Here is a 22,846-nt window from a genome sequence, read left to right as displayed (position 1 = left end):
ACACACATATGCACGCACACACACACACACACACACGCACGCACGCACACATGGAAATAGTCCTGATTCTCTCTACCACTTTATGCTTTTCATAATAGAAGTAAAAAATAAAATACGTATATATTATATTACATAATTTCAAGGAGGCTAAATGTTATATCTAGATAATCATATTAATGAGAAGTTATTTTTCTCATCTACATTCTTTTGTCCAAAAGCCAATATTTCCAAGGAGAGAAAATGTGTATGTGCAAAAAAGAACATACATAAAAAGACATGTCCCCCACCCCCAGCAATTTCCTGGGTGAATAGAGAAAATGAAAGACTATATGGATCTCTGGACTTTTTCTTTGCTGTTCCCATCACATTATCAGTAATTTTTGAGTAAATCCCATAAAGTAAGACTTGGCTGGAAACCCTCTCACCCAAGGTAAAGCTAGCATCTGAGCAGGTTAATGACAGGCCTGGGTGGGGTGGGTCTGTTGGGGACTGTGGCCAGTGGCCAGCATTCGGACCACTTCCCAGAGGCTGAGGCACAGTTTTCTAGCATATGCCCCTCCAAATGGATTAACTCTGACTCATGGGATGATTGACTGTGCATTCATTTTTAAATTTACTTTGAACAAACAATGAGCTCCTGATTTGAGCCTGGTGCTGTTCTAAGCTCCAGAATACAGTAAGCAAAATAGCCCAAAATTCCCTGCCCTTATGGAGTTTTAATTCTAGTGGGGAAGACCCAAAAGAAAATTCAAATAGTCAATGCCATGAGAAAAACACAGCAAAGAAAAAGATACAGAATGCTGGGCTTTAGTCAGCTGGTTGGGCAAAGACTCCTGAGACAGTTAACAGTCGGGTGAAGACTTGGGGAAGAGGCAGCAGCCAGGCAGGTTACTAAAATGAGCATTTTAGTCAGCGGCCCAGTGAGTGCCACAGCCCCACACAGGGTCCTGGTGTGCTTCAAGGTAGTATATTAGTTTCAGGTGTACAACACAGTGAATAGATATTATCTTACGAAGCGATCCCCACAATAAGTCTAGTACCCATCTAACACCATACATAGTTGTCACAATATAATTGACTATATTTTCTATGCTTCGCTTTTTATTCCAGTGACTATTTTGTAACTACCAGTTTGTATTTCTTATTTTCTCTTTTTCACTCAGCCATGCAAAGCCCCAACCATCTGGCAACCATCAGTCTATAAGTCTATTTCTGGTTTATGCTTTTATAATGTTCTTAAGATTCCACATATAAGTGAAGTCATATGTTATTTGTATTTCTCAGTCTGATATATTTCACTCAGAACAATATCCTCTAGGTTCATTCATGTTGTCACAAATTGTAAGATTTCATTATATTTATGGCTGAGTACTATTTTGTTGTATATATGTACCACTTCTTCTTTATCCATTCATTTATTGATGGATACTTAGGATGGTTCCAGATCTTGGCTATTGTAAATAATGCTGCAGTGAACATAGCGGTGCCTATATTTTTCCAATGTAATATTGTATGTCAACCTAATTTGAGAAAATAAATTTAAAAAACAAAATTAAATGAAAAAAAGTTTCTAGTTATTTCTTTTTTATTTACTTATTTATTTATCTATTTAGTTAGTTTATTCAGTGAGAAGAGGGAGGCAGAGAAAAAGACTCCTGCATGCACCCTGACCAGTTCCACCTGGCAAGCCCACTAGGAGCAATGCTCTGCCCATCTGGGGTGTTGCTCCATTGCTCAGCAGCCAAGCTCTTCTTAGTGCCTGACGCAGAGGCCATGGAGCCATCCTCAGCACCCAGAGCCAATTCGCTCCAGTTGAGCCATGGCTGCAGGAGGGGAAGAGAGAGAGAGAAAAGTGAGAAAGGGAAGGTTGGAGAAGCAGATGGGTGTCTCCCCTGTGCACCCTGAAAAGGAATCAAACCCTGGAAATCCACATGCCAGTCCCATGCTCTACCACTGAGCTAACTGCGTAGGGCCTACATATTTCTAATTTGTAGTCCAGTTGAAAAACATGGGTCTTTAACGAAAGGTACAGAGTTTAGGAAATGAGTGGCTTAGGAGGCCGGAGCTCCTATGATTCCTTCCCAAGCCAGCCAGATAAGCTGAGAGTCAGGGTGAATGGTGAGCTTGTGGAGGTTATGAAGACCAGCCATTAAATAGTCTTTGAGGCTAATGAGAGTTGAATAGACTAGAGAAATGTTGGGTTGTTATGTTTGTGATTATGAATCTAGAGTTAGACCGTTCCAAGTGTGTGCATGTATGTGTTTCTCATTCTACATTTTTCTGTACATGTGCAAGAATGGGGTAAGCAGAGTTAGATTTAACCATGGCTATGGTCTTACTCTAGTCCCTGTGCTCTCCTTAAGAGAGGATCTGGGATGGGGCATCCCAATTTGCTTGCTCTTATAAGAATCCCATCTTTTCTAACTCCTAAGCGGTAGGAGAATTGAGCCAAAACAATGACATTTTTCACAAAGAAATCTGCATTCTTCTCTAATCCATCTTTGCTCTTTCTAATTATTTGTTACAACCTTCCTTCTCCCTTGTTACTTCATGTTCTGGATAAAGAAACGAACACAAAGAGAAATTAGCTGGTTTCCCAGTGCTCATAGTACAGAGTTATAACTCTCAAGAAGCCACCTCTAACAGCACACGACTTCCTGAACTGGACCGTGGCTCAGTGCTTTGCCTCCTGGAAGGGCCACCCTGCTGGCCATTTCAGCTGTGAGGGATGACTGTGCCAAGTGTGATAATTGCACAGTAAATTCTATACAAACCCTTGCAAGCTGTGTCTTCCAGGAAATTACATGGTAAATAATGACATTTGCAGGGAACAAATAATTCAACTATTCGTTACCATGTCAAATGCAATTGTAAGATCTGATGAGGCAAATCTTGTTTAGGAGATGAAAACAGAAGATATAAACCAGATAATTGCCAAGTGATTAAACAGGAAGTGCCATGCGTGTATGATTAATGCAAAATGTGCAGATAGTCCCAGAGGAGAGTGGGCCATGGAATGAGCTGGAATATCCCCATGGTGTGCACGTGCCTGGTGATCCCTGCACCAACGGCAGAGCAGACATCACCCCGAGGAGTGGGTCCCGTTCACCATGAGCATGGCAGACTAAGTGCAGTGATTTTGTTTATGGGTCTCCTTCTTCTCAAGAATTCCTGTTACTGTTTTCATTCTTTCTGCTTCTTAAATTCCTGGGTCTCCTCTCTTCTTTTCCACTATCCTCTGCTCCTACTATCCTTTCTCATTTGCTCCTTCTGAGGGGTTTTCCAACTTGGAGCTCCTACCTTGTCATATATTTTTAAAGGAAAGATTTCCCACTATTGTCCTGTCATGAATGCTCAAAATCTGTCCACAAATCATCCTTTCCTGCATGTTTCTTATGTCAGCAAATTGGCTGTGACCTTCTGCTTGTAAGGTGAATGCTTGGTCTAAGCATGCCTTTTGCAGCTTTGAGGTCATCACAGACTTACAGCAGGTTCTCTGCCACTTGCTGCCACTCCCTGTCCTCCAACCTTCTCTGGTCTGTGGTAGAAACAGGGACAATGAAAGTGTATGTCTTTCCTCTTGACTCTTGCCCCCCGGTGAGTAAGTCCAGCAGTTCTCCCAAGCCTGTTCAGACCCATTCCTTACCAAACAGAGCAGACTGTGAACCCAGAGGCCCTATTTCCCCCAAATATCTGTAAGAAACAAACAGTAGGTAGAAATAATGGAAACTGGGTCCCCCGAGGAGGGAGCAAGATTAATTAATCATCCAGAGAAATCGATATTGGATAACTTCTTCCAACACATAGAAGCCTCAGGACACAACTGTCAATTGTCTGTAAACTGTGGGCTCCTTGCCTGCAGAATGGAGCTAATGGGCTTGCAGGATGCAGAAGACAGGCCATTTGCACATAATATGCCATCAATGGGAAGGTGATATAAGAAGCGGTGTTAATTATGGGCAGGGGATGAGTGGGTTCTTGAAGAAGGCAACCCTGAAGAGCCAGACTGGGGATGCAGGTGTAACAGGGTGGAAAGGGAAGTCTTGGAGGACTGGCTATTTGCTTGTCCTTTGCAGCCCCATTACATGCGCATTTCCTTCTACCCTAACAGTGGTTATTCAGAGAGGATAAAGAAGTGCTCCCTGAGGCTCAAGCATGTGGGGTAGAGAACCCAAATATGGCAACAGTCCACGTGGTGCTTAATTTTTTATCAACCTGTTTAGACCAGAGGTGCCCAGATCTGAGTCAAACACAAACATTATTCTTTTTTTTTTTATTTATTTATTTTTATTTTTTTGAGAAAGAGGGACAGACAGACAGGAAAGGAGAGAGATGAGAAGCATCAATTCTTCATTGTGGCATCTTAGTTGTTCATTGATTGCTTTCTCATTTGTGCATTGACCAGGAGGCTCCAGCAGAGTGAGTGACCCCATACTCAAGCCAGCTACCTAAAGATTTTGAACCTGGGTCCTTAGCATTCCAGACTAATGCTCTATCAACTGTGCTACCACCTAGTCAAGCAACCATTATTCTGTGTGTTCCTAAGAAAGTATTTCTGGATGAGACTAACATAAAAATCAGTAAACTGAAAATCAGATTGCCTTCTCTAAAATAGGTGGGCCTTGTTTAATCAGTTGAAGGCCTGAATAGAACAAAAGCCTGACATTCCCCCAAGTAAGAGAATTGTTTTGCTTGGTGACCTTTGAACTGAGACATCAGTTTTTTCCTGTCTTCAGACTCAGAAGAATGAAATGTGGACTCTTCCTGTATCTTGAGCCTGCTGGACTGCTAGCTGAAGATAAATCATGAACCCACCTGAGTCTACAGCTCACCTGCCAATCTTAGGACTTGCCTCCCTCCTTTATAATCACATGAAACTACTCCCTGACTAATACTACACATATAATACACATAAAAAATTTTGACCAAGTCCCTCATTTATTCTTTGCCTCAGTATAAAATATAAATTATACCATATTATCACAATATTATATCACATGATATTACAGCATTGCCTCTGTATAAAATATGGATTATATTGCATTACCTGTCTCAAACTGGACTTAGAAGAAAGAGTGGAGTGTCATAATGTGCTCAGACCTGTGGTGCTCTGAAATGTAAACCAACCTCACTTTGCCTGTGCGCAGTCACCTTCCCAGGGCGGGAGTCCAGCTCATGTTTGGACAGGGCCAAGTCTTGACACACCCAGGCCGACAACACTCCCTTATCACCACAACCCCCTCTGGACAGTGTTTCAGTTCTACCCACTGTAGGATACTTGAATTCTATCACTGTGGAGCCTGTTAAAATGGATGAATGATGGGCTGCAAGCTGACGTGAGAGGAGATGGGGTCTCAGAGCTGCTAAGTGATCTAGAAGTCGCCCAAGCATGGCCTCGGGCTGCTAAAGCCTCCCTGATGGGTCGTTAGCAATACCCTGACTCTTCCACGCGGACAACAATATTGACTTCCCATTAGATAAACATGAATCTTCTAAACAAGGGGTGAGCACATGGGAGCCAGCTCCTCCAGTGTCGTGCAGGTAACAGGCAATAGGACACAGTCCATAGATTTAATTTTCCCTGTAATTACCTCTCCTGGTGAAGTGAGCTCAAGTAACAGAGGAAGCTGCTGCTGCACACACAGCTCTGAGAGGAGGATAAACGAGGTCAGCCCCTTTGCAGGACCAATTTCTGTTTTGAGCAAAACCTATCATTAACAAATCAGAGAGCCATTAGAGGCATCTCTTTACTCCCTTTCTTTATTGAAAAAAATATAAAAAAAGAGAGAGGCAGGTCCCTTGTGAGAAAATTAAAGTGATTCTAGTAATGAGCTGAATGAGCACTGGATCAGGGTTAAGGTCACCAGAGAAAACAGCAAAGCCCTCACCCTATAAGCCCCTGTGACTATCACTGTGGGAGAGAGGACTCCCGTGGTCAAGGATTGCGCTAGTCTTCCTTGTTGACTTCTAACCATTTTATCAAAGTCACCTTTTAAAGCTCATTTGCTAAAATAAATTAGAAGTAACTAACAGTAACAATAGTCTGTCTAGTCTTCTCCACTCGTGCTCATCTAAACCAGACAAATCAATAACAAGGACAAGGTTAGTGTTTCACGATAGTTTATTTTAGAGAAGCTCTTGCTTCTTCAGATAGTGAAGCTTCTATGGTAGCTAACATTGATGGAAACTTGATTTATATAAAATGTACTAGGTTTTCCAGGTATAAAATAAACCTTTCTAATAATAAGTAATCTTAAAATTGATAAGGGCTTAATATGGTCATAATAATGAAAATCTTTATAGAAGCCAACAATGGAATTTAGCCAAAAGCTAAGACCCCTGATAAACGTAAACTTCCTAATTAAGTCCCTAAATAAAAATTAAATCTACCCATGTTGTGCTCCTTCTCAGTATATAAAATCTTATGGATTAGAGAAGAAAAATACCCAATCAAAACCCCACAATTGTACATGGCTTCCTTAAAAACTTCCCCTGCATAGTATTTAGTTGCCACAAAACATTAAGTTTATTGGGGGTGACCTGCTCCATGGAGGGGTTCAGAGCTCTCATTACAGGAGAAAATGCATAGGTGAGAGGGATATTTTTGAGAGTACATTTTTCTAAATTCCCTTTTAAAGCGTTTTGAAATAAAATCATTTAAAGCTACCCTTTAACATATTTACTATTTTAATCACAATTACACTAAAAATTAATTGAAAATTAGTTATAATTTGCCTGTGGGAATGTTCCTAAAAGAATTTATTAGAGCAGTATATGTATTATTCTATATCTGTGTGTACACATGTAGTCATATGCATATATATGTATGAAATATGCACACTCTGTGTCAAAGTGTTATCCACTGAAGATTATCTGAACAGCATTGCACCTGAATATAACTAAAAGGCAGAGGAAGGGCTGATTCGCTCTCTGCTTGAGCTGGGACGGTCACCTTCTTCTGCCTCTGACATCAGTACTCCTGGTTCTCAGATCTTCAGAAAGAAATAAGGACCTACACCCCCCACACCCCCTCCTTCTCCGATTCTCAGGCCTTTGGGTTTGGTCTGTAACTCAACTACCACCTTCCCAGGGCCTCCAGCCTGTAGACGACAGATCATATGATAGAACTTCTCAGTCTCCATAATCGTGAACCAGTCCTTCATAATTAATCTTTTCCTATACATCTCTTTATGTATTCATTCTGTTTCACTGGAGAGCCATGAGCAGTACAGATTTTGGTATTTATATACTTTGGGGTTTTTTGACAGAATGTTATGGTTTCAGTAACATAAACACAACGTGCACACAAGCTGTCTATTCATTTTCTTTGCTGCACAGCCTCGCATTGGGATTACTGACTTTGAGGGCCAGCTGGGCTTTTCTTCCTCAATGGCTATGCGGTTCTTTGAGAAGACATTGGGAGCCATCTCAACACATAAGATTTGCTGAACATCAGCAGCACTTCAAGCTCCTTGATGCTGTGAACCAAGAACTTCTGAAAACCGCTGGGCAGCATGTGCTTTGTCCCCTTGTTCCCATAACCAATGTTGGGCACCAAGATCTGGCCCTTGAATCTCTTGTGTACCCTATCGTCTATGCCTATGGATTCCTACCAGTTACACTAAATTTTGACATATTGGTCTGGCTGGTGCTGGATGAACTTTGTGGTCCTTTATTTAATGATCTTGGGTTTCACCAGGGGTCTCAGAGCAGGCATGATGCTGGATAGGGAATGACTACTGCCTTAGTGGGCAGTGATAAGAAAGCAGTATTTATATATTTTGATATGTAAAGTATGCAAATGATACTGCTGAATCTGTCTTCAAAAAGGAAAGAACAGTATTCTGCTCTGTTAGCTATTAAATGTAGTTTCCTGAGAACCCCAAAATGCAGTGGCAAGGTAAAAATGAGCAGCTGGATGTATGCAGGAGCTTGAGCAAGAAGGAGAGCATCATATCATGTGTTGTTTCTGTATGGGAACGTTAACTGAGTCCTTTATAATGGTAACGACAGTGTGTGTGCCATGACATGGGGCCCAGAGGAAACAGAAATGCTTACCAACGTGTGATGCTGAAGACGTACCCTGAACTCTGTGGTGAAGGGGCTGGTCTGGGTTATGAATGTAGAGAACACTGTCAGACAAGTAACAGGGGTTGGGAAACTGTTAGATTACAGCAACCTAAATAACATTTGTTCGTGCAATAGCCAAAACAATGGCGGCCCAGAGATGTCCAGTTCCTCTCCACAGAGCCTATGACTGTGTTAGGAGGAATTAAGGGTACAGATGGAATGAACACTGCTAAGCAGTTGACTTTAACATAAGAAGATTGTCCTGGAATCCCCAGTGGACCAGCACAATCACAAATGTCCTTAAAATTGAATGAGAGAGCAGAAAAGGAAATCCTAGTGATGTGAGGACTCCACTAATGTCACCAACCTCAGAGGTGGAACAAGAAACTGGGCCGTCAGAAGCCGAATGACCAGGAGACAGATTCTGTCCAGGCCCTCAAGAAAGTACCAGCCCTGAGGACACCTTGATTTTAATCTTATGAGACTCATGTTGGACCTGTGACCTACAGAACTGTAAGATAAAAAATGTATATGGTTGAAGCCAGTAAGTTTGTGGTCATTGGTTATAGCAGCAAAAGAAAACAAATCCAGTTCACCAAGCAGCAGCGTGTCTAAAACGCATTCCCACAAATCGTGTATGAGGAAGCATATGAGCATGGGCCAATGGAAAAGGTAAGTGTGCTTGGAAGCATTATAGACTCAAAACAAAAATTTCAGATGAAATGTTTAAAGTTTCAACATTTTATTAAGTAGACTTCCAGCTTCCAGAAAGAGCAAACAGCTTGGTTCAACTAAACTTCCTCCTGTAGGTGTTAATATCATATGTAGTCCTTTTTTAGTTTATTGGGAGATAGAGGAAAGCAGGAACCTGGGGAGAGCCTTCTTTGAAAGGCAGACACTGTAACTGCTGAGACGTATGAGGTCTGGCACTTTTTCTGAGTAGACTTTCCAGGCCACCTGCGACTCAGGGCAACAGGTGTCGAGCTGTGAGAGTATAGCGTTAGTTTCAAGCAGAGCAGCCAGAAATTAAGGGAATTTCAAAGCAAGAATAGACAGAGGACTGAGGCTCAGAACCACCATGGAGAATCCATCCCAACACCTGGTGGACAACTAACCTCCACGTGCAGGGGGTCATCAGGAGACCAGCGCAAAGGCAAAAGCTAGCAATTAAAAGGATAGGGTGGGGATTCCATCAATATGTCCATGTGTGTAAATTTTACCTAACCCCCAAAATAAATTACATAAACTGGTAACAAAGGCAATAAGCCATCAGGCATGGGTAATGAGGATGGCATAGTTAAAGGAAGAATGGGAGGACACTAGTAATGACTGAGTGCTAAGTATGCAGGAAGTCATACATTTCTGTTATTTATGTTTAATTTTATTTACAATTAAAATATTTTGAACATTTATTAATATTGCATAACTCCCTGGTTTAGGTGGGGGCCTGGAGGTATGATCATGAAGACCCTCTAGACACCTAGCCACCCACCTCCCCCATCCAAAAATACTATAGACCTCCCCAAACCCTACCTCCTCTGCTCCTGCAGGCTGTTTCCTCTCCATCCTGCTGCCATGACATCATACAAACCCATCTTTAATGACTTTGAAACTGTAAGAAATTACTTCATAATCTTTTTGCATGACCACCTTTGGGAGTCACTGCCAATATCATGGCAACCTAAAATGGCCATGGCATCAAAGTCAACAAACTATGGAAAGCCACTGAAACTGATGATGTTGTTCCTCAGAAGATCACTGAGCCAAACACAGAGACACCAGGATGTGTTTTCTGCCAAAGTGGAACAAATTACTCCACCCTCCAAGTCAACCCCAAATATCTGTGGGGAGGCTCACAGTCATACTCAGGCAGCAAGATGTCCACTGGACATGGCCTCTGCACCACCCGGGGCTGGCTGTGGGGTTCCACCCATGTTCACTCCTCTTCTGTTTCTCTCTACTCTTTTCTAGATTAAGAGTTTCATGGGAGTTTGTGGAAAGCATTCATGGCAGCAGTCCATTTTTACTCACAAAGTATTTGGAGTTTTTTAAGATTCAGCTTCCAACCACGAGTATCTTAGAAAGTGCTATTCAACCAGTGTTTCTCAACGTAAAGGTACTTAAAAATATTCCTTCAAGACCTGTCTTTGCTCTCTTATACCCATGGTGGTTAAAATATCCTGATAAGTAGAAAAAAGCTAGAGTGAGCAACTATATTAACACAGCTTTCTGAACATCCGACACTTAGAACCAGTGGGAGCTCCCGTTCTGGCCATGCTTTCTACAGGAGCTGTTTGCAGGAGCCACCAGGCACGGAGTGGGTGACAGAATGCTTGACAACCGCTGTCCACATGCCAGCTTTGTGGACAAGACATTTTTGTCCTAAAACAATTATTTAGGCACCCTTTATTTGCACAATAAATATGCAAGTCCTGAAACACTCTTTACAGGAATAGTAGAGAGATGTGTGGGAAGGATATAAATAAGGGTGCCTTTAGGGGGAGGAGGCAGGAGAAAGTGTGGCACATTCCCTGACCCCAAGAAGCTTACAAGACAAACCTAGGGATAGTAAATCAGCATGGAAAAGTGCAAAGAGAATAAAAGATTTAAATAACTGCCCAAGACAATAATAGAACTGACACTTGATATTCTGCCCCTAAAATGACAATTTAGTTTTTTGCAGATAATAGTTCTATATGTATAAGGACATATGTTCTGGGATATCAGAGAAGGTTTAATAGCAAAAAATGTGATTCAAGCTCATAGCATAGGAGTGGTCATTTCAGTGTGAGGGATGATGACAGCGCGTTCATGCGGATCAGAAGTCACCTGCAGTGAAAGCGCAGAGAAGGACTCTCTTTGGATGAGCTATATATAGGTCACACTACTTTTAGGGTGAACCATGAGTAGGCACTATTGTGACCATTATTAATGTGGTAGAACAATGATAGTAAAAAATAGTAATAAAAAATAAATTTTAAAAAGTGTGCCCCACTTATTTGGCTTTTGTGACACATTTCTTGTCATATAAGACGTGGTAGACAAATACTTTTTCTCATTATTTTCCAAACAATCTTAATGTTATAAAGGTGTCAGAGTTGACAAAGCGGTGATGGCCTGGTTCCAATGCTTTCACAGCAGCACTGACATGGGGGGAAGAACTGAGGAAAGTTGTGATTGTTACTTGCAGTCTACTTCACTATCTTAATTTCCTGTAATAACCTATTACAGTTCTGTCATCCACAAACTTATTTTTATTAGAGTACATTTTATTATTTTCATCAAAATAGCACAATCATGTTGAAAAAAAATGAAATATTAAAAGATAAAAGTGACAAAAAACTACCAACATTAACCATATCCGGCTCTCCTTTCTTCTTGGGCATACAAAACCAACTCATTGCCCTTGTTTGTGGGATTGTGCCACAATTTCTGATCAATGAACTGTCGTGTTGTTTCTAGTCTGAAATGAGATGGTGGAAAGCCCCCACAGGACTCTTCAGCTCTTTCCTCCCCATCAAAGCGGCATGGTGCTCTTTGAAGCACCGTATTGAGGTGATGAGAATGAGCCTACAGGGTCTCTGAGGCACCACTTTGAAGGAAACTTCCCTAAAGAACTGCTATATCTGTAGAGTAATTGGGGGAGAAATAAACCCACATGTGCTAAGTCCCTGAGATTTCAGGGTTTAGCTGCTAATCCTACTTGACTAATACTACTTTTTATATCACTAAAAACAGCAACCCTCTACCTTAGACCACCTATTGCTACAGATAATATAGCAGGGAAAAACTATTTTTAAGAGTAATATAAGAATAAAGTATTCTTCTATTTATTTCATTTGTTTTATATTGTTATTTCTTGATTTATACATTTTAATCATTGTTGATTAATTTCCTCTAATGGCATATAAAATGCAGATCTTTTACACTCACATTTCCCATTTTCCTACAGAGTTATATGACGACTTTTGCTTAAATCAATAATGTTTGCATTACTTTAATCATGTAAATGTCAATCATTGCAGCACAAGTAGTGATCTACGACATTTGAATTTTTATAACATTGATTTTTCCTGAAGTTAATAATCACCTTTTATTTTTCATTTACTTAGTCTTCTATATACTTATTTTTAATTTTTTCCCATCAGATTAGTCTATGCTTCTCAATATTTTTCCAAGCACTCAGCTATATCAGACAATCAATCAGGTCCCTTTAGATTCTCCCTCCTCTGCTGCTGGAATTCGCCCCGTCAGGCCGGCCCGCTGCTCTCATCCCGGGAATGACCCATGCTGATCCTGCGTGAGAGCCACAATACCCGAGTCTTTCTGGGATGAATACCCATTACTTTTGAGACAAATACTGTCATAGCTTCCTAAGAAATCTTGAATGTTAAAAGAAAATTGATTAGTGTTTGCAACATAAAAATGCCTTTATTTATTTTTTATGCTTGAGTGATAGTCAAGTAGATATAGATTCTCAGTTATAAGTCATTTATTTATAGTATCTAGAATTCATTTTGAGCTATCCGGTTCCATGCTGATTTCTAGTTGTGTATGACCTGTTCTCCAGCACTCCAAACTCCTTAGAAGCTTGAGGATATTTCGTTTATCCTTAGAGTTCTACAACTTTATAATATGCACCCCCCTTGAGTTTCTTTTTCCTTCAATGTGCTAAGCACATAATGAGCCCTTGGGTTCTTTATTCTCAAGCATATATTGAACTTCAGTAATTTTCTTTTTATCCCCTTCTTGCTTAACTTTTTCTGGAATTACCATTAGTTAGATCATAGGCCAGTGCATTGCCCTTCTAACTTTTTTTTTAATCTCTTTTATATACTAGATGAGAGACATTCTAGTCTTTATCTTCCAACTTTTACATTGATTTTGTTTTATTTTCTTTATCACATTTTAAATTTCTATGATCTGTCCATGAATTTCCAAGATGTTTCTTATGTTCTGATTGTTCTTTTTTTTAATAGCTTATTGTTCATCTCATTTCTCCAAGCATAACAATTATAGAATTCTCTTCCCCTTTATGATCTCTGTGTCCTGTAGGTTTCTTTTTCTGTTCAATTTGGTTTTTCTCTTTCATGTTTGGAAACTCTCTTCATGTCTGGTTGCCTTTAGCTGTCTACGCACTATTGAGAGTGAAGTCCTACACATTGATTGGAACTTCTGTGCGTAAGGAACTCACAGTTCAGTGGATAAGAGTGAGCAGGTTTAGGGGTTCTTCAAAAGAGAGCACCTGGCATTCAGCCTGGCCTGATTCGGTTTCTCTAGACTTTAGTCTAGAGACAGATCTCTGCCCCTTCTAATTGGGGAACATTACTTGGCTAATAGAATTGTGCAGCTAAGGTGGGAAAGGAACCGGAAGTCCTACCACCCATCACACACACATTCATTGGCCCTCCCCAATCCCCACTCTTTACGGTGACTCATGAACAACTCAGGGGTTCTGCTGTTTTCTCCAACATTCTCCCCTCCAGGAGTTGCAGGTTTGTAGCTACAGGTGCCTTCATGCATCAGCCTCACTGAACTCCCTACTACTCCTCTCACTCCCGCATTCTGTCTGTCCTCTTCATTTGAGCTTTTTCATTATTTACTATCATTTAGTGGGTATCCCAAAAAAAACAGGGAGAAAATGTAATCCCACATAAAAATAATGAGCTCCAAAAGGTTGACACTTATTTTGTAAATAGTATTATTATTTTTTAGCCTTGAATTCACATCTTTCACACTTAATAATGTGATTCTAAGGTTGGCAACCCTAGATTTTATGAACTAATCTTCTAAATTTAGACCATATTATTATTTATTTTTTTATAAATATAGCAAGAGACAGAAAGGATCTTAAATACCATCCAATCTAACCTATTTATTTTGTAAGAGGTAAAAGAAAAAGACTCAAGGAAGTTAAATGCCAACTTTAATCAAAGAGATGCTTATTGGCAGATTCCAGACTTGAATATATAACTCTTTCACTGATAATCCAGTGTGCCATCCCTTATATCTATAATTATTGTAAACTTCAATCATATTTCTTCCAAGACTTTAAAAAAAAGGATCTAAGCCTATTATCCAAGTGGCAATGATTAGAATAAGGGAATTATTTTTTCATTTTCAAATAACAGCGATAGTGATATCATAAGATTTAATCCATCCTATTTATTTTATCTGAAAGACCAGTATTTCAAAATGAGGTTGTTGGTTAAATAAAACACATTAGCTCCCTTAAGTCATGAGCACTATGGCTACAATATAAAGCTAGTAGAGTTTCTTTTTGTAGCTGTCACTAAATTGGTTATTAAACATTGATTTGAGTGTTTTAAAGAATTCCCGATGACACTAATAGTGCTTCACGCAAGCATCTTCACATTTGTGTGTGTTTATTTTTTCCCCTAAGCAGCTACTTAGACAGCCTCAGTACATGGTGCAGAAAAAGTACGGCAACATAACGAGAAAGCCAATCTTCACAATACAAATAGCAGGAAAATTGTCAAACTGGTTTGTGATGTCATTACCGACTTCGAGGGAGCTCTTTTGAGATAGAGGGCTGGCCACTATGTACAGATGTAAAAATAAGTCAAAGTGTGTTTGTGGATGGCTGATGGGTTTCGCCAACGCAGTACAGTGACCCCCAGGCCACATCGGCAGCAATCCCAACAGAGAGAGACTTGTATCCTTGAGAGGACCTTGAAATCCAAACCTTATCTGGTCTGTACATCAGCGTGCAAACTGTAATCCATCGCCTGTGGTCTCGCTTAGTTCACCTTCCTCTTCAGTGTCTGTTAATGGTAATTAGCATTTTTGACTACTTGTTATTGGCAGACCTTATGCTAAATCTTTTGGTATACATCATCCTTTTCAATGCATAGATTTTCCTAGGAAAAAGGTACTATTATAATTCCCATTATGCATAAAAGAAAACTGAGGCTTAAAGTAGTTAACTTGGGAAGGTCACACAGCTGGTAAGAGGTGGAGACAAAAACCAAACTCATCCCTTAATATCTGCCTCCCTGTCTGTTTACTTAGCACCTCATCTCCTGCACTTCCTTTCTGCCCAGAAGAGCCCTGTTCATTAGTGCTGTGTCGCAGATCTCAACCTGCATATGCCAAGAGTTTCCCTGTCCTCTCATCCCATGGGCCCTGTCTCCTCCATGCCATCACCCCTGCCAGAAGGCAACAGTTACTGTTTTTCTTCTCTGTTTCAACTCCTGTAACCTATTGACTATCATGCTCTTTGAATTCTACTTCTAAAATGTCTTTCAAGTCTTGTCATCCATTTTCATTGCAGGGCACAGAGCCTCACCTTTGTACAGATGACATTATAATAGTCTGTGAGATGTTCTCCCTGGGCACTGAGTTTTTGTGCTCATATACATCTTCACAAGGCTGCTAGGAAGTACTTATAAAGTAAAAATCTAGGCTCTCGCCAGTTGCCTTAGTGGTAGAGCATCGGCCCAGTATGTGGATGTCCCAAGTTGGATTCTCTGCCAGGGCACACAGGAGAAGCAACCATCTACTTCTCTATCCCTCCCCCTCCTGCTTCTCTCTCTCTCTCTTTTTGTCTTCTCCTCCCACAGCTGTGGCTCAGGGAGCTGAGGATGGCTCTGTAGAGCCTCTACCTCAGGCACTAAAAATAGCTTGATTGCAAGCATGGCAACAGGTTGGACGAGCATCAGCCCCAGACAGGGGTTGCCAGGTGGATTCTGGTCTGGGCACATGCGGGAGTCTGTCTCTCTATCTCCCTTCCTCTCAATTGGATAATAATAAGAAAAAAAAGTGAAAATCTATTCATGTTATTCTCCTTAAAATGTCTCAGTAGCATTTCTACAAAAATCAGTCAAAAACCCACCACAGGACACACAGAACCCTTAGGGTCTGACCCAAGGAGCTTCTCAGGCTCACCTCTTGCTACTCTGTATATTTACTCATCAGTTATTCCATCTGTATTTATTAAAACATAGTGGGAGATATTGAGCAAAAGATAAATACAGACCAAGCTTATCTGATCTGAAAGTAAAAAATTCAAGCACCTGTTATAGTATAACCTGCTAAATTCGATTGTGGGGAGGATGGGAACACATAGAAAGATGTTGATTTGGGTGAGATAAGTCTTCTGAGAGAAGTGGCCACCCTCTCAGAAAGAGGAGTAGCAGGGAGAGATTGTGTGGTGGAAATTGTTTTGGACATAGAAACAGAATGAGCAAAGGCCTGATGCCTGAAAAAGCATGGGACCAACAAGGTCAGCAAGAACCTTGTTGGCCATGGCCCAGACCGTCTGAGACTACAGAGAGGAGTAGCAGAGGCGGTTACACAGGAGAAGCACCAACACCAGCCTTCTAGTCCATGCTGAAGAGCTGGATGGGGTCCTGAAACAGGAGGAGCCTGTAAAGGCTTTGAGCTGGAGCACATGTGTTCTGACTCAGCTTTAACTGAATCAGATGGCCTGAAGTGAACAGTGTGGTGAAAGAAGACAAGAGTGTCCCTGGCCAGTTAGCTCTGTCAGTGAAGAGCATCATCCAGAACAACAAAGTTGCAGGTTCAGTCCCCGGTCAGGGCACACTCAGGAAGCAACCAGTGAATGCACAAGTGAGTGGAACAACAAAAGAATGCTTCCCTTTCCACTCCCCTCTCTCCCTTTCTCTCTCTCTCTCTCAAAATAAGTCAATAAAATAATAATAATAATAATAGTAATAAGCCCTGGCTAAATAGCTTGGTTGGTTAAAGTATCATCCCAGAGAACAGAGGTTACTGGTTCAATTCCTCAGTCAGGGCACATGCATGAACAGCTCGGTGTTCCTGTCTCTCTCTCACTGCCCCTTGAATGAAAGAAAAAAGGAAAGAACAAAAGAAAGAAAGAAAGAAAGAGAGAGAGAGAGAGAGAGAAGGGAGGGAGGGAGAGAGGGAGGAAAGGAGGAAAGAACAAAAGAAAGAAGAAAAGAAAGAAAGAAAGAAAGAAAGAAAGAAAGAAAGAAAGAAAGAAAGAAAGAAAGAAAGAAAGAAAAGAAGGAAGGAGGAAAGGAAAGGAAAGGAAAGGAAAGGAAAGGAAAGGAAAGGAAAGGAAAGGAAAGGGGACAGGGAGGCGGCTGTGGCAGGTAGGGGTTTGGATAATCCAGTGTGGCTGGAAAGCAGTGAGTTAGATGTGAAAAATAAGCCTGTCAGACCTGGGATTGAGGATGAAGACCAGAAGACCTGTCGAGTGTAACATTCTGAGACAACACCACAACCAGAACCCCTAATGTCCTGTGCATTCCCTGTGTACCCCCCTGCTCCCCAAACACACACAGCACACCAACTGGAAGCTGAGGCAACACCTCCACTCTGTCATATAACCAAAGAGGGATATGCAGAGACACTGCGAAAAATAAGCTAAAACAAAGCAGAGAGTGAGAAAATAACAAGCAAAAAAGTAGACGATGAGTTCCCAAGGTAGAAGAAACAAATCTAAAAACATGCAAATTCATAATCTCAAATAAGAGAGAAATTAGAATCATGGAGGGTGGGGATAAAACAGAGGGCTAAAAAAGAAATAACAATGATTGAATAATCAATGTTAATATGAACTAAAGACAGAGTGTGCACCTGTCCTATGGTGAGCAATAATTAGAAGTTAAGCCTCCTAAGGCTCAAGAACAGGATAATGAAAAGAAACCACATATTTGGATAAAATGCTACAGTCATGACTGAGGAGCAAAATCATACTTCAGAAACATTTTTATCTTGATCCATTCTAAAAATTCAAATGGGCCTGACCAGGTAGTGGTGCAGTGGATAGAGTGTCGAAATAGGACGCAGAGGACCAGATTCAAAACCCCGAGGTTGCCAGCTTAAGCACGGGCTCACCAACTTTAGTGCGGGGTCTCTGGCTTGAGAGTGGAATCATAGACATGAGCCCATGGTCACTGGCTTGAGCCCAAAAGGTCACTGGCTTGAGCATAGGATCATAGACATGACCCCAAGGTCTCTGGCTTAAGCCCAAAGTCACTAGCTTGAGCCCAAGGTTACTGGCTTGAGCAAGGGGTCACTTGCTCTGCTGTAGCCCCCCAGTCAAGACATATATGAGACAGCAATCAATGAACAACTAAGGTGCTGCAATGAAGAATTGATGCTTCTCATCTCTCTACCTTCCTGTCTGTCTATCCCTCTCTCTGACTCTCTCTCTGTCTCTGTCAAAAAAAAAAAAGTTCAAATAGATTACAATACAAAGAAAGAATCTGGAACCAAGTCTCCTCAGACATAATATGAGAAAACTAAAATATTTTTGCATAAAAACATCATTTATTACTTACAAGCATATATTTCTAGGTATGATTTTAACTTCGAGAAAGAAAATATAGGATTAAAAAAAAAAAAGAAAAACCAAAGAGAGAGATGAAGATAAAAAGCTCTTATCCCTCTGTCATCTAACTATGAAATTAATTTAGAAATTATGACATAAAAGGTCACCTTGCCTCATGGAAAAAGGGGAACACACATTATCTTTTCTTAGTATACCAGCAAAAACTGACTTAATGCAGGTAGGAAAACCCAATTACCAAAGGTGGTTAGATGGCTACTTTCACCTGTCTGTCAAGAGTTGAAGAGAATTTATTAGCCAAAGTGGTGAGCTGAAGTTAACTGTCAAAAATAACCAATTCTCAGGCCTGAACTTAATTCAGAGCAATTTTCACTCTCCATTTCTACATCTCAAATACATGTGAAATGGAATGTTACCAGAAACATTTCACCTCTCATTACTCGTCACAGGAATCGTGTAGCTTTGCTTTGGGAGAGAAAGAGCAAACTCAGGAGTACAGGGTGAGATGTGGTCAGCATGTCCTGGGCCTCTACCATAAGGTAGACCCGCTCTTATTTGAGCTTTTGCTTTGTGTTGTTTCAGTTACCTGCAGTCAATTTCCATTGGAAAATAATAAATTTAAAAATTCAGAAATAAAAAATTTATGTTTTATCTTTTTATTATATTTTTAAGTGGAAAGAAGGGAGACAGAAAGACAGACGCCTACATGTGCCCCGACCAGGATCCACCCAGTAACCCCTGTCTAGGGCTGATGCTCGAATCAACTGAGCCATCCTCAGCATCTGGAGCCATGCTCAAACCATTTGAGCCACTGGCTGTGAGAGGGGTAGAGAGAGAAAGGGAAGAGAAACAGATGGTTGCTTCTCATGTGTGCCCTGACTGGGGATCAAACCCAGGAGATCCACACACTGGCCCTATGCTTTATCCACTGAGCAAACTGGCCAAGGCCTCAATTCTTAAGTTTTAAAGTGCACACCGTGCTGAATAGGGTGATGAAATCTCTTCATCCCGGCCTTCCCAACTGGCACGTGACTCAGCCCTGTGTCCATCGTCTCCACACTGTCTACACTTCCTGCCCATTAGTCACTTAGCAGCCATCTGGGTCATGAGATCAACTGCGGTACAATCACAGTGCTTGTGTTCAGCTCACCCTTATTTTCTGTAATATTGCTACATTTACTTAATTTTTATTGCAACATATTTTTATAGTTGTTCTATTTTATTATGAGCTATGGTTGTTAATTTCTTACTATGCCTAATTTATAAATTAAAGTTTATCATCGATGTGTATGATTAGGAAAATATGTAGGATATGTAGGGTTTGGTACTATTTGCGGTTTCAGATAGCCACCCGGGTGTTGGAACGTGCCCCTCATGGATAAAGGGTGCGACTGTAATTACAAGAGAGGGTAAGACATCTGTCCACGTGGGGAGTGCAGAGACGCATGTTCTGAAAGGTCCGATGAAGGATGAGGAAGCCAGTGTTCCACCTGCACACTGCACAGAGCCCACCACAGACCCCCCACAAGCTGCGCACTGTTCAGGCCTCCATTTGTCTGGGTAGCAAGGAAAGAGAGTGATGATAAGCAGCCATTCCTGAGCTACTTCTATTTGTCACAAAATGTTTGTCTACTTCACAAAAGAAATAATAAAAAAGAAAAACACTAACAATTAAAAGGGGTGCTGATAAGAGAAGGGAGAACTGGAAGGTAAGAACTGGAAGGGAAATGAATTGTCTAGATACATCTCATTTTACTATTTTAAGTATGGAAACACGTAAGCACAGTTCATAATTTTAAAAATCAAATTAAATCAAACAAGGGGAAAAGTCGCCTAAGCAATATCTAAAACAATCAAACACAAATTGAAACCAATTAATCAATGCATCCCAAGTTGGGGGATTCGCCACACAGAAGAATCCCTTCGACTGACTCTAAAATGCAGTATTGGGACTGCACGTCCCTCGTGTTTAGGAGAGCACCAAAGGAGCCACAAGAAATCACCAGGTGTGTTCCTTTGATGTTCTGGTTAGTAGTAACAGTAGCAACGCTATTTGGAGGCTAGTTTGAATGATATTTGAAACTTACAATAAATAAATAAACAGCTATGTCCATACCATGAAGAAGGAAAATTTTCACATTAAGAGGGGAAATAAAAAGGTCTACACAAAGCCAAATACATTAGGTAAAAGTGTTCTTGTCTTTAGCATGAGTCAGCTGCCCCTGTAGGAGCTCAGGACTTATCACCAGTGGGAACGAGGACAGGCCGCCAGCCACACAGGAACAGCCCTTCTCAGGATCCAGTTTAGGAAGGGACTTGGTCCTGGAGAGCGATCGTTGTAGGAAGAAAATCAGAAAAACAAAAGTGTAGTAAATCCATGTTGCAAATGTTTATGTCTCCAAATCCAGAACACTGACAACATCAAGTGCTGGGGAGGATGTGAAGCCACAGGGACTCTTGTTCATTGCAGGTGGGAATGCAAAGTGGTGCAGCCACTTCGGAAGACAGTTTGGCAGTTTCTTACACAGCTAAATGTTCTCACCATACCATCCAGCATCATGCTCCTTGGTACTTAGCTGAAGGAGCTGAAAGCATGTACACAAAAACCAGCACGTGGATGCAGCTTAATTCATAATTTCCAAAACTTGTAACCAACCAAGCTGTCCTTCAGAAGGTAAGTAGATAAATTATGGTACAACAGGTAATGGAATATTATTCAGTGGTACAAAGAAATGAACTATCCAGACATGAAAAACTTAAAAGCATATTACTAAGTGAAAGAAGACAATTTGAAAATGTTGGGAGAAGAAAGATGGCGACGGAGAAGGCAGACATTCCAACTGCCACTTCCCAGGACAAAATTGGATTAAAACTTAAGAACAATCATCTTGAAAAACCAACTTTGGACTAAACTAAGAGAAGTCTATAACCAAGGATCACAGAAGCCACACCAAGACTGGAAAGAAGGGCAGAGACATGGAAAGGACTTCCCTGCTCCCGGCAGCGAGCAGTTGTCTGAGGGTCCAGAGGGACTCTCACTACAGGGCAGGTCGCCCTGAGAGGTGTGAGTCCTCAGCCCCAGGACCGGAGCCCCAGCCTAGAGTCCCAGAACATAGAAGAGGCAACCAGACAGCATTTACCTGTGAAAAGAGCCAGGTTTCTGTTTGCGAGAGAGACACAGCTCTTGGACGAAGACTCCATCTTAAAGGGCCCATGCAGAAAACCTCATTCACAGCCACTTATCAGGGCTCTGGCCAGGGAGAGCTGTGAAGACTGAAGTTGTGTGAGGACAGTGTAAAGTTGGGGGCCCAGGGACAGACACTGTGAGGGACGGCCACCGGAACCCCTGTGCTGAATCATTCTCCAGTACTGCATTCACAATCCCCTCCTAGCAGCATCAGCCTGGGGAAAAGCAACTGCTCCACCCTTGGGAGTCTCTCATACCCCAGTCATGGCGATGGGTCGTTCTGAGAGGCCAGGAAGCAGGGGGCACATCAATGACTCAGTTTTCTGGTGTCGAGACCGGAGCTGCCCTCAGCACTCTCCGGAGTCTATGACTGTTGCTTCCACCTCACAAGAGACTCAGTTGAAACTGTGGGTGGGCAGATCACACCTCTGGGTCTCAGAGGCCACACCCACCAGAGTCCTGGGACCTCACCCTACTGAGGCCTGTGAAAAAAGACTGACACCTGGGACCAAGAGGTGTAGCCACACCCACCACCCTTCCTAATCTTTGAACTGCCACAGGTTTTTTCAGTGGCTGAGCCCAACAAGCAGCCAGCAGACAGAGGCTGTAGGAGGCAGGATTCAGGGAAACTTGGCTGTTTGAGCAAACCTTCCCCCAGGACCAGAGTGGGTAAAAACCAGTCTAGGAGTGCAGCTTGGTATTTCCATGTATAACTGGGCCCAGCAGAGGCAGCCACAAACTCTGAATTACTTGTAGCTCCAAGAAGGTTGCTGAGGGCCAGTCAGGGACAGGGTCTCCCACTGGTCTGTGCTGGGTTCCTGCTTGGGAGGCCCAGGGCTGGCACATCCAGGGGCCAGCTATGGAAAGTATTGGTTCAGGACCTAACAACCCTTGCTAGAGTGGTATCCTAAATAAAAGCTCCTCCCACATGGCCCAGCTGAGATGAGTTTCATTCTCTGTGATCAGCACCAGCACAGTGACTCATGTTCATTGGATAGGGTGGAGCTACACAGTCAGCCAGCCTGGGTTCTGGATATTCTGTCCTGCTAGGCTTGATTCTACAGGGGGAAGGAAGAGAGGCTTGGAGCATGGACATTTAACATGTGGGTACCTGTAAGTCTATTGTTGGATCTGGTCAAGGGGCTTAGCCACCTTCGGGAGGGACACACTCAGCCCCAAGAGAGAATTCTCTCAGTCTTCTTCCCTGAGACCAGGGTCTCAATAACCAAAAGAACTTCTGCAGAGGGGACTGGACTATTGGTCACACTCGGTCTGAACTGCTATTCACC

At 41.8% G+C, this 22,846-nt stretch overlaps 1 pseudogene; it reads right to left on the bottom strand.

Annotated features, from left to right (window-relative positions):
* Positions 1–7,314: 7,314 nt before the first annotated feature.
* LOC136338377 (large ribosomal subunit protein eL32-like) lies at positions 7,315–7,717 on the bottom strand (annotated as a pseudogene).
* Between the last annotated feature and the right edge of the window lie 15,129 nt (positions 7,718–22,846).

The sequence above is a fragment of the Saccopteryx bilineata genome, chromosome 5, assembly GCF_036850765.1.
Source record: "Saccopteryx bilineata isolate mSacBil1 chromosome 5, mSacBil1_pri_phased_curated, whole genome shotgun sequence".
Taxonomy (NCBI): domain Eukaryota; kingdom Metazoa; phylum Chordata; class Mammalia; order Chiroptera; family Emballonuridae; genus Saccopteryx; species Saccopteryx bilineata.
The sequence above is the reverse complement of the archived record's forward strand: the minus strand, read 5'-3'. Positions and strand labels throughout refer to the sequence as shown.